Source organism: Medicago sativa, chromosome 5 (assembly GCF_051527215.1).
Source record: "Medicago sativa cultivar Bolivia chromosome 5, Bolivia_mono, whole genome shotgun sequence".
Classification (NCBI taxonomy): domain Eukaryota; kingdom Viridiplantae; phylum Streptophyta; class Magnoliopsida; order Fabales; family Fabaceae; genus Medicago; species Medicago sativa.
This window is the reverse complement of record NC_140753.1, coordinates 27333153-27346533: the sequence shown is the minus strand read 5'-3', so window position 1 is coordinate 27346533 and position 13381 is coordinate 27333153. Positions and strand designations below refer to the sequence as shown.

Sequence of the window (13381 nt, the reverse complement as noted above, 5' to 3'; positions counted from 1 at the left end):
TTCCGCACCAACCAACTGATCCATCAAATCATCAATCCTCGGAAGCGGATACCGATTCTTGATTGTCACCTTGTTCAACTACCGATAATCCACACACAACCTCATGCTTCCATCTTTCTTCTTAACTAACAACACTGGAGCTCCCCACGGCGAAACACTCGGCCTGATAAACTGCTTCTCAAGTAACTCTTCCAACTGCTTCTTCAACTCACCCAACTCTGATGCTGACATCTGATACGGCGCAATCGAAATAGGACTCGTTCCAGGTACCAAATCAATTGCAAACTCAACTTCCCTCTCCGGCGGTAACTCGGTAATGTCGTCTGGAAAAACTTCTGGAAATTCTTGCACTACCGGCAAATCACCAACACCTTTCTCACTACTTTCCTTCAAGGAAGCAAAAATCATAAACACACTAGCTTTGCCCTCCAAAGACTTCTTACTTGTTCCGCGGTCAAGAACTTACCACCTTCCTCAGCTACTGGCTTAGGAAACGTTACACTCTTGGTCAAACAATTAATGTTAACACCAAAAGTCAACATCCAATCCATACCGAAAATCACGTCCATATGCTTCAACGGAAGACACACAAGATCCAACTCAAAATCAACATTGCCAAAACTAACGGGACACTTAGCACACACAAAAGAAGTAGTCACCGAACCACTAGCCGGGGTGTCGATAACCATCCCTCGAGACAACGGAGTCACAACCAAACCCAAACACTCAACACAACTAACCGCAATAAAAGAATGAGTAGCACCAGTATCAATAATCGCAATCAAAGGAGTACTATTGATAAAACACATACCTCAGATGAGATTATCCGGATGCTCCACCTCTTCCGCATTCAATGCAAACACCTTCCCCGCCGCCTTCTTCGGCTTGGTACACTTAGTACTGATATGCCCCTTCTCACCACAATTTTAGCAAGTGATCTCCTTCTTGCACTCAAAAGCCTTGTGACCTGCTTCTCCACACTTGTAGCATTTCTCACCACCCTTGCAATCATTAGCAAAATGACCCAATATGCCACACTTGTAGCACCTCACCTCAGCCACATTCACCTTAGAGCCTCCACCAGATTCTCTCTTCTTGCCTTTGTCCTTGTTCTACGGTTTCCCAAATCCATGACTCTTGCCCTTCTTCTCATTCTGAGCCTTGTAGTGATTAACCTTAGCCTTTCCAGCATCATCAAACATGCGACACTTATGCACAGCGGCGAAGCTAGCAAAATTTTTATGCAGAGGCCAAATATAAAGTAACGATAAAATATTTTTAAAACAAATATATTAAATTTAAGGATAAGAATGTTTTTGGTCCCGTAGTTTATAATTTTTTAGGTTTAGTCTTTATAAAAAAGTTATTCAATTTTTGTCTCGATTTTTTAAAATTTTACAAAAAAAAAATGTTTTTAGTTGGATAAAATGCATTTCAAGAAGTCAATTTTATGCATAATTGACTGTTTACTAAATTGATTAATAATGTCTTTTCCAATGTAAACAAATAGGTTATTTGCAAGAAACTCAGTCCATTTAATTTAATTTTTACGGTTGAAAAGGTTTTTTTTCTATAATTGTTATTAAGTAAGTATCAAACTAATATAAATAAATCTATCAATCATGTAATAATGTATTGACTTTCTTATTTATGTTAATTTTCAGCAACTGAATTTGTTTGGGGTAGCTCAATGTTTATTATTTGGGATAGCCGAATATAAATTTATACCAACTAATTGAAGATTAATATATTTTTTGGGGTAGCCAAGGCTACCCCTTGTCAATGAAGGGCTACGCCCCTGCTTATGCACTAAAGTATCAAAATCATGGATCTCCTGAATACACATGTACTGGTAGATATCGGGCCTCAAACCGCTCTCGAACTTCACACACTTGGAAACCATAGCATCCTCCGCATTGATGTACAGACAGAATCTCGAAAGCTCCTCAAACTTTGCTGCATACTCGGCCACTGAACGGTTCTCTTGCTTCATGTTCAAGAATTCCACTTCCTTCTTAGTCCTCAAATCCTCAGGTTCACATAGATCAAATAAGGTTCACATGATGCTAAGTCACAAAACAATAGAACTTGATAAAAAAGCATTAAAAGAGGAAGCGAAAGAGGAACCTGAGTTTCAAAAAAAATCCCCCATTGATCACTTGTCTTTCTATCAGTAACTCTCCCAAAGTACTCAAACAAAACTACATAGATTGTAATACATAACTGAAAAACAAAACTATATGAAGAACAGAAAAATATCAACTACTAAACCAGAATAGGAACTGCCATCAATACATGACATTGCTCAGACTTATACGCTCCTAAAACTCTTTAGGTTAAGAAACAAGGAAGACTTTTAGTAAAAGAAAAAATATACCACTTACAAGATTCAAGAGATAAGACAAGAAATCAGAGTACCTAGATATGTCAAGCATATTTAACTGCCTTATAAAAGCATATCACAAAAAAGCATATTAATGCAAACACTCCTATTTATCATTCCAACTAATCATTCAATGACAAATATGAAGCGAATCATTACATGAGATGAGGTAGTACTATGTAATGCGTGAGGGAACCAAGTTGGTTCCACAAATGATCCACATGAACAATTTCATGAACAAGCTGTATAAAATGAAAGAATGTAAGGATTAGTAAAATTTACAAAGTTTAGCAGCAACCAAAACCTGTGCATCATGACATCATAGAAGCAACCATTTATCTAAAGAGATTATAGCAAAAATCACTTTTTTATGAGGCTTCTCTAATAGTTAGTTATTAGTCACACACTCACACCTGCAATACATTCATTATTATAACCTTTCTAAATGAATATTCAAAGTAAAGGATAAGCCAAAAATCTTCTAAGCACACATCAATGTAGGTATAAACCAAAAACACTATGTTCGTTCAGTGCTTCAGTTTTATAGTGTTCCAGCAGATAAACAACGATAAGAGGATCAATCAAACAAATTTTGAACCTATGAAATTAAGAAAATTTCTTACTGCCTTGACTCTGGCAAGTATCCATTATTTGGAATTCTGTAGCAATTGTCTAATCACGTTCACATATAATTAACATTAACTCAATACACAAATATAGATTCAGCAAAAAACAAAACCATTCAAGTGAAGCCAAACTATGAACAAGTTAAAAGCATATTATTGAACAAAAATCTCAGTAAAATATCCAAAACAAATGTAGAACAGATTCAGTAACAATGTTAACTTTCATTCAACTTTCAATAAACATCAAATGCATCCAGTTTTCAGAATGTCAATGTGATATTTATACCTCACCAGGATGTATTTTTTGTACTTCTTCACAAATAGAAATTGAGGCCCTTCATTAAACTGAAAAAATGAATAAATTGGCTCATTAATCAAATTTCAAACTATGTAGACATCAAGCCTCGGTATTGAAGGGATGCCCAATGTATGACACATGTTCGTGTTGACGCAAATACAACACCAACAGATAGGTTACAATCAATAATTCCATTTTCTCAAATTATTACTAATGTTCATGTGTTGGAGCTATATCTCATGTTAGTGTTTGTGCTTCATAGATGTTAAATATCAAACTTAAATTACTAAAAGGTACCATACAATACATTCTCATAACAACAAATATATCACATATGAGATGCGCTGCAGCTGCAACCCATCCTCACAAATCATAACCACCGGAGTGTTCAGGACACTATCACCATTCTAACAAAAATCAAAAATTAAAATGATGTTCTCTCTCATTCCATTAACCAAATCAACAGATACAACTTACACTAAATCCCATTTTCATCAATACAAAATTAACAAAAATATTCAAGCTTTTACCTGCTTAGAAAGATATAGAGGTTGATGGTTCTGGTAATTCAAGCCGAGGAACCCACCTATTACAAAAATCAAACATTATAAAATCAAATCAAACCTAATATTTCATAAAGTAAAAATAAAAACCCTAGAAGGAGATAGAAAAACAAACCGGCAAAAGAGAGGTCCAAATAATATTATGATCTATGAAGCACGAACATCTCTAGACTAGGCGTGCCGCGGTGTCCGACACGCGTCGGTGTCCGACACTCCTATGACACCCGTACGACACGTGTCGAACCGGTGTCCTAAATAATTGTTTTTTTCTTTACTTCGACACTTCTATGATCGGTGTCCGACACCTGTGTAACACTCATACGAGCCGTGTCGGACAACCCAGACAAATATCTAAAACAATTTTTTTTCTCTCTCTTGCTTCTGCACACCATAGATACAAGAGTTACATGTCTTTTGAGAAATGTTGATCAATTATGGATTACAGACATTATAGTTGATTATATCATTTTTAGCTTTTTTGATGGTAGATGAATTAATAAAGGTCAAACACTATGATATCTTATGTAGAACTTTTTCTAATGACATAAATTGCTCAAGTTAGATGTTTATATATGTAGTTTAGGTTATATTTTAGATCGTCTTTAAATAAATTAACATATATGTAACGGTATCGGTGTCCTATATTTTTTATATTAGCGGTGTCGCAGTGTCCGTGTCGTGTCGTGTCGCGGTGTCCATGTCAGAGTCCGTGTTTCATAGATTATGATTAGTAAACAGATCTGAAGCTTGTTATTGTCGTTGCTATGTGACTGTAGGGAAATCAATGGTGCTGTGATTAACGGCATGGAGACGAGAGAGGGGAAATTGTGGATTTGAGAAGAGGAACAAAAAATAGAGAGAGGTCATGGTTTGAATCGGCGGAGAGTAGATGTTTGAGAAAAAAGATTGAAAGGGTGAGTGTCTAGGGTTTGAGAGAGAGAGAGGAGAGGGTTTGTGATATAATCAGTGTAGGAAAAAAAACGGGGGAAAACAGAGAGGGATTTTCATTCACTAAAAATTCAATGAAAATAAAACAGAGAAACTAAAATTTTAAGTGCGCCAATCTCTAAAAAGAATATTGTTAAAAGCGGTAGTTGAAACCGCCTTAGTATACAATTTAAATACTTAAAAATAATATTGCCCATTTCGGCGGCTAAAACTGCCGTAATATCCCATGAATAGTGGCGTCTACGAAAACCGCCAGAATAAACCGCTTATAGCGGCGGTTAAGGGGGACCGCCATAATAAAACCGCCAGAATTCTCCAGATTTTTTGCAGTGATAACTTTTCTGCCTACTTTGAGACGATTTCATCTATTCCTGAATCATCTTAACCTTTTTTGTAGTTTCTTGCACAACTTCTGGTCCTAACAAAGCACTTTCTCCCGACTCGTACCAACACTACAGAGTTCTACACCTCCTTTCGAACAAAGCTTCAAATGGTGTCATACCGATACTATAATGAAAAATGTTGGTGTAAGTAAACTGAGTCAACGGTAAACATTCATCCCAACTTACATCTTGTTCCAAAACACAAACTCTCAACAAATCTTCCAAATATTGAATGGCCATCTCGGTCTGACCATCAGTCTCATGATGATAAGCAGAACTTAACGTTAACTTAGTTCCCAAAGCTGCTTGCAAACTCTCCCAAAACTTCGAAGTAAACCTTAGATCTCTATATGACACAATGTTAGATGGAATATCATGCAATTTGGCCACCTTCTCAAAGTAGATCTCTATTAACCTCGCCACAAACATACCAGTCTTGATAGGAATAAAATGTGTTGACTTTGCTAACTGATCGGCGATCACCCAAATCGAATCACTTCCCTTCACAGTCTTAGGCAACGCTCCAACAAAATCCATAAATATACTATCCCATTTCCACTCCAGTACAAACAAAGGTTGCATCAAACCCAACGGATTCTGATGTTCAATCTTAGACTTATGACAAATCAAATTACAAGCATACACAAACTCCGCTATATCTTTCTTCATTCCTGGCCACCAAAACAACTTCTTCAAATCCTGATACATCTTTGTCACTCCTGGATGAATGCTCAGACTACTCCCGTGACATTCTTCCAAAATTCGCTTCTTAAGCTCATGTATGTCCGGTGCGCAAATTCAATCACGAAGCATCAAAACACCCTTAACATCTAATCTGAAGTCCACTCCTTTTCCTTGATAAACCAACACCACATGATTCACAAGTTCGGAATCTTCTTTCTGACCTTCCTTGATCTCCTCCAAAATATTACTCGTCAGCTTCAACATCCCCAACTTCACACCACTTGGCGTCAACTCACTTACCAAACTCAAATCTCAAAACTGCTCGATCAACTCTAACTTTTTCACCATCAATGCAGACATATGCGACAACTTCCTACTCAAAGCGTCTGCCACCACATTCGCCTTTCCTGGATGATAACATAACTGAAAGTCATAATCCTTATGAAATTCCAACCATCTTCTTTGCCTCTTACTCAACTCCTTCTGGTCAAACATATACTTCAAACTCTTACGATCATTGAACACTTCAAACTTCGAACAGTACAAATAATGCCGTCAAATCTTCAACACAAACACAAGCGCTGCCAATTCCAAATCATGAGTCAGTTAATTCTTCTCATGCACTTTCAACTGCCTCGAAGCATAAGCCACAACCTGATGATTCTGCATCAACACACCTCTCAAACCCATATTAGAAGCATCACAATACACAACAAAACATTCCTTCGGATTCGGAAAAATCAACACTAGTGCTGAAGTCAACCTCTTCTTCAACTCTTGGAAACTCTCTTAACACTTGGAATCCCAAACAAATGTTTGTCCCTTTCGATTAAATTGCGTCAACAGTAAAGCCAGCTTAGAAAATCCTTCAGAGTTTCCCACTGCAACACTGCATCAATGTTAGACGGATCCATTGCTACTCCACCTCTCGAAATCACATGACTAAGGAAACTCACTTCACGCAACCAAAACTGACACTTCAACAACTTAGCAAACAACTTATTCTCCTTCAAAGTGTGAAACACAACTCTCAAATGCTCTGCATGCTCCTCCTTTGACTTTGAATACACCAAGATATTGTCTATAAACACCACCACAAAGTGAACCAAATAAGGATAAAATATTTTATTCATATATTCCATTAAGATACCAGGTGCATTAGTCACACCAAATGGCATCACAGAATATTCATAGTGCCCATACCTCGTTCGAAATGCAGTATTCGAAATATCCTCCGCCTTCACCTATATCTGGTGGTATCTGGATCTTAAATCAATCTTACTAAACACTTATGCATCCACCAACTGATCCATCATATCATCAATCCTCGGGAGAGGATACCGATTCTTAATCGTCACCTTGTTCAACTATCGATAATCCACACACAACCTCATACTACCGTCCTTCTTCTTAAACAACAACACTGGGCTCCCCACAATGAAACACTAGGCCTGATAAACTGCTTCTCTAACAACTCTTCTAACTGCTTCTTCAACTCACCCAATTCCGATGCAGACATCCGATAAGGTGCCATCGAAATAGGACTTGTTCCTGGTATCAAATTAATCACAAATTGCACCTCTATCTAGAGGTAAGTCGGTAATGTCATCTGGGATAACTTCTGGAAACTCTCGCACTACCGGCAAATTGCCAACTCCCTTCTCAACATCTTCCCTCAACAAAGCAAACATCATAAACACATATGCCTCACCACCTAAATACTTATTCACTTGCTCCACAGTTAAGAACTTCTCTCATACCCGATCCGCTCGCTTAGAGAATGTTACGCTCTTGGTTAAACAGTAAATGTTAACCCGAAAAGATAACATCCAATCCATACCAAAAATCACATCCATGTGAGACAAAGACAAACAAACCAAATTCAATTAAAAATCCACATTTCCAAGAAAGTAGTCACCGAGCCATTGTCCGGGGTCTCGACATCGAAGACATATCAAGATTCAAACATTCAGCACAACTAAGCGAGATAAAAGAATGTGTAGCACCCGTATCAATAATTGCAATCAATGGAGTATTGTTGATAAAGCACATACCTCAAATCAAGTTATTTGGTTGCTTCACCTCTTCGGCATTCAAAGCAAAGACTTTCCCTCATGCTCTCTCCTTCGGCTTGATACACTTAGGACTAATATGCCCTGCTTCATCACAGTTATAGCAAACAATCTCACCCTTGCATTCAAAAACACGATGTCCCAACTTTCCACACTTGTAACACTTCAAGTCTCCTCCACTTGGTTTATAAGCACCAAATCTTTCTATTTTCCTTTATCCTTGCCATAAGGCTTACCATGATCATTACCTTTTCCTTTCCTCTCGCTCACCGCCTTATAGAAACTTCCCTTAGCATTCCCTGCTTCATCAAACAACCTACACTTGTTCACCAAGGTATCAAAATCACGAATCTCATGGAAACACACATACCGGTAGATCTCTGGACATAGACCGTTCTCAAACTTGACACGCTTAGATTGCTCAGCACCTTCAGCATTGATGAAAGGACAAAATCTAGACAACTCCTCGAACTTAGCAGTTGTTGGCTGGTAATTTTACCAGGCTCATTTAATACGGTCAACATTAGTTGACTTTTATCTTTGCAGGAATTGAAGTCATTTCCTTCAATTTGAGGAGTTCGACGAGATATTGGACTTAGCGTGAAAGGGTCTAAAGGCCTTAGAGTTCGACAAGACGTGAGTCAGGAATGCAATACCGTCAAAGCCAAGCAACTCCTGTTGAGGCGGGAAGATTTCAAATTTCAAAGACAAGCGGTTGTCTACATGGAAGAAGTGTTGATCGTGAAGTTTAGCATTTTCCAGTTATTTTGCTATGTATAAATAGTAGTTATGCAGAATGTTTGTAAACGATTTGTCAAACCACCTTTATTTTTAATGCAATGCAAAAATCATAGATATTTTATCTTAATTTGAAGTTGAAGTTACCGGGTGTCTCTCTTTTCATTAGTTAACGATTAACTTATTCAAAAGGTTTTAAACCTAAGTATGACCACAAAATAAAGTTTGATGCACATTTTTTTTAGTATTATAGTTCAGTGAGTATAGAAGGTGATTCTATACTTTAGCTGCTTGCCTCTAAATTCCCCCCTTGTCATACTCATGTTTGTTGGCTTCTCTATCACTCCTAATGACACTGCTCTTTTGTCTTCATTAAATTCTTTTAGTGAAATGTAGTCTTACATACACTTTTGTAAGCATGTGGCAAATTTTAAGAGTTAGAGATGATGTTGTTTTAAAGAGAAAAATACACTGACAATCTAATTGTTTTATTTTTGGAGTTGTATTTTTTGTTAAATCATAACGAAGAATTCTTTGGAATTTATTTGTAACTTGAATAATATGATGTTTTTTTGGCTGTCAATATTCTAGTGTATTTTTCCACAAATGTTAGTTGTTTATTTTATTCTTAGAATTTAACAAAGAAATGCCAAGGACACATATGACATCTTTATTACTCCAAGTCTCCAACTCTAATGAGTTATGTCCTTTATCTCAAACGACCAAGCTTATCAAGCAAGTGCGCCAAAACGGTCATGCAATCCTAACCAGATTCAATTTAAAAATGGGAAATGTATATTCCATTTTGCACTCAATCCGTTCCTCATGTTTCATGCAAGTAACATCAGTTTATGTGAAACCTATTAGAAACTACTAACCAGATAGTAGTTATGCATCAATTAAATTAAGTAGATTCCTTCTGGATATTGTAATGAGAGCTCTCTACATCCAATGTTATAGTCTTTCCTGTCAAAGATTTTGACAAAAATTTTCATTCCACCTCTCAATCGAAGCACCAAATGAAGTGTGGATTCTGTTTGAATGTTGTAATCCGCAAGCGTGCGACCATTCTCCAATTACTTTTCTGTCAATATTTTCACAAGATCTTCAACTGCTCATATTGAAACACCAAAATGTTAGAAACAGATCACATACATCAAGACAACACTAATTAAATCACAAACAATAATCCATCGAATTCAGAACAAGCAGGGACCAAAGCTTTTTGCAAAATTTCTACTCATGAGGTTAAATTGATCAATTGACAGATTATATCAGAAGATATTCCACGATAGCCAAGGTTATCAATCGCTGATTGCAGAAACAATAGTTTATTCAGCGGAACTATGATAACCACTATAATTAGATAACATTTTATACTAAATAACATACAACAGGACCATAGCAATTATATCATATTCGACAGCAGTCGGTATTTGACAACCAATACATGTCCAACGTCATTATATGATAGAAAGGCATCAATTATGATCTCTATAGTACCGACATTTCTGAACGTGTCTGATATCCGACACCAACACAAAACCGTCAGATTCAACCAAAACTAGGCCTCTGCAAACCAAAAAGACTCCCCACCTACCCATAAACACAGGAACACCGTAGCCAAAAAACGGAAGAACAACTGACAGCTTCTACACCCCCCACCCCCAAATCACTCCAAGCACTTACAAGGATCCCAACACCATTCGTAGAGGAGGCAATTATAAGATTTCTTCCCGCTCAATCCCCATCTCCAAGAAAAGACTTTGATTTCTTTCACCACCTCCAAGGCATCTTTCCTAATCTAATAGAAAGTAAGTCCATTTCTTGCATTCCAAATTGACCACACCGTTGCATGCCAAATTAACCAAAAAACTTTCCTTATCGGCTTACATCTTGCAGCCCCACTCAAACATTCAAAGTGGACAGAAAAATTTTGTGGCAACACCAGAAACAACCAAAGTCACTGAAACACACTAAACCAAACCGTTGCTGCAAACTCGCAGTGAAGAAACAAATGCACTGATGTTTCCACCTTCCCCACACAAACTGCACAGTCAACCGAACCCCCCCACTAGGATACCCCTAACCGCCATATTGTCTTTTGACAAGACACGATTAACCAGTAATTTCCACAAAAAAGCTGCAACGTTTGAGGGTGCAGCAGAATTCCAAATACTACCAAGTACCGAACACATGAGAATCAGAAGTTTCCAAACTGATTTCATTATGAAAAACCAGAGCCAATAAACGATTGGCCGATTTAACCGAAAAAAGAGACACCCGAACAACCTCCTCTGTGGACAAATACTACCAAACACATCTGGACCCGAAACCTAAACATCCTCCTCCGTGGATAAATGCACCGCCTGCAGTTAAGACAATAAGACCAGTAAAATTCTCATGCTCCCATTCGAACAACTTCCTACACCAAGTGGACGACCACCTCCAAACCTCACCTTCCCTCATTCTCACCTCGTTCTGTACCTTCTTTTGCTCTGATATAGAAAACCGTTGAAAACTCTTGGTTAACGGAACCGAACCTGTCCACACATCTAACTAAAATCTAGTAATGCTAGTGCTCCCTTGCCATCGTATCTACCCCTCCAATATCTTTCCACCAGCACGAAGATCAATACGGAAAAGCTTCCTCTCCCCAGATTCCTCTCTACAAAATCTCTTTCCCGTATTTCTCTACGGAATCTCTTTCCCGTATTTCGCCACTGATACTTCTAGCTGACTTAACACTTAAGCGTTAGAAATGACATTTTATTTTTAACATTTCACATAATTGTTGCCAACTTGGGAATACAAATTTATATTGTTGATTATAGTGATGCTTAACTGTTGAACAATCAATCCAGGTGATAATTCTTACAACTTCGTAAAGCCTTAGAAGATTTTAACTCTACACAATGTTATCCATATTATGTGTATTTCAAATAATATATACTCATTCCGTTTGCAAAGTGAAAGTTCTGGAATACAGTTAGATGAGTAAATCGAATCCCTTCTGACAAAAATAAAAGAAAAAAGAAATAAAGAAAGGGAAGAAAAGAGAAGATTTACCAAAGCTTAATGACACAACTCCCCAGGCCTAAAAGTTGCAATTGGTTCCTGACATCAGCAAGCTTCTCCAAATCTTTTGATAAGAATTCCGAACAAACAATGTTGATCTCCCCTAAGACTGTGGCATTTTCTAACAAAAACTTTACAGCTTCAATTTCAGGTTCATCTCCAAGAAAATCTGAAATAGAACATACTTTGAGAGAAGATGTGAAACACCAAGGCAATGAATTTGATGTCAATCCTTCATCCAAGAATAAGGAAAATCCCTACACAAGAATCAATAAACAAGTCAATGAACAGAAATAATTTTACTATTAGCCGTGAAACATGGTAGAAGAAGCAAGATACGTGATGTACCTTAGAAATGTGAAGAACTTCCAGATTAGGAGTCTTGTGGAGAATGCCTGCTAATACTTCACTGGTGACGTAAAAATACCCCAAGAGCACGTCAAGATGCGTCAAATTGCAGAACGAAGGCAAAAGATGAAGAGCGTCTTTTGCATAGTTAAGACACTAGTAAGGGAAACAAAAATAGATACATCATTGTAATACATAAAGAATATTCAATGGAATCAAGAAGCACATAACCCAAGCAACATTGTCAATAAATTATGATATACAACATTTAGAAAAATGAAGATGATAAGTAAACAATAAAACATACCTGACGAGTATGATTTGATAATCTAAGAGATTTGACACCAGCAAGTCGACTCAATAACTCAATTGCACAATGAGTAATATTCTGGTGTTGATTTTGGGGATTGTAATACACAAGATCAATATATGCATCAACTATGGAGATAGGGTTAACAAGGAAAAAATTTATAGTTGGACTGGCTGAGTAGCTTAAAGATAAAAGATTCACAGCATCAAATTTGATTGTACGGCTGTGAAAACGACCATAACTTATACCAACTAACTCAATGGTCAACTTCCTTAATGTGGAAATTGAAACATCGATCTGTTTTATGTTTGTCCAAACAAATTTATACAAGGTCAACTCTTGTAGGACAGGGCACCCAGACAAAAGCCGTTGAGCCGACTTCTCATTTACGAAGGAAAGATTGAAAGATATAATGTTTTCAAGTTAGGGAAACGTATACCATCAGGTATATATAGACTGAAACCAAATTCTAAACACAACTTATTCAATGATTGGAATGCTGAGAAATTATTGGGTAACAGAAACTTGGCAAATGTATGGTCTAGGGAAAGTTTAAGATCAAGGAGTTTGTGCATCAATGCCGAAGATAACAAAGAATTAGCTTTTTCTCCATCAATATCAGCTTGTTGTACTTGAATGCAAAGTCTTTCTACATGGTTAGATGTGTGAAGTAGTTTGTCCACCTGATCTATGAGGCAATTTTCCGACTTCTGTTCTGGCTTTGACACATCCGAATTACAATAAACTTGAAAATCAAAGACGGATAAGTGGGTCCACAAGTATTTCCACTTTGTAGCTAATATGGAAGTTCTTACAGCATCTTTAGTAGGAAGTAAAGAAAGAATATGAAGAAGAACGGCCTCAGGTAATTCACCAATCATATCTTCCATATTGCCTATATCATGTCTTTGGAGCTTCGGTAAAATTGGTGATGTGATTGTAGCAGACAT

At 37.2% G+C, this 13381-nt stretch overlaps 1 pseudogene; it reads right to left on the bottom strand.

Annotated features, from left to right (window-relative positions):
• Positions 1 to 6724: 6724 nt before the first annotated feature.
• Positions 6725 to 13381, bottom strand: LOC146921451 (F-box/LRR-repeat protein At4g14103-like; annotated as a pseudogene).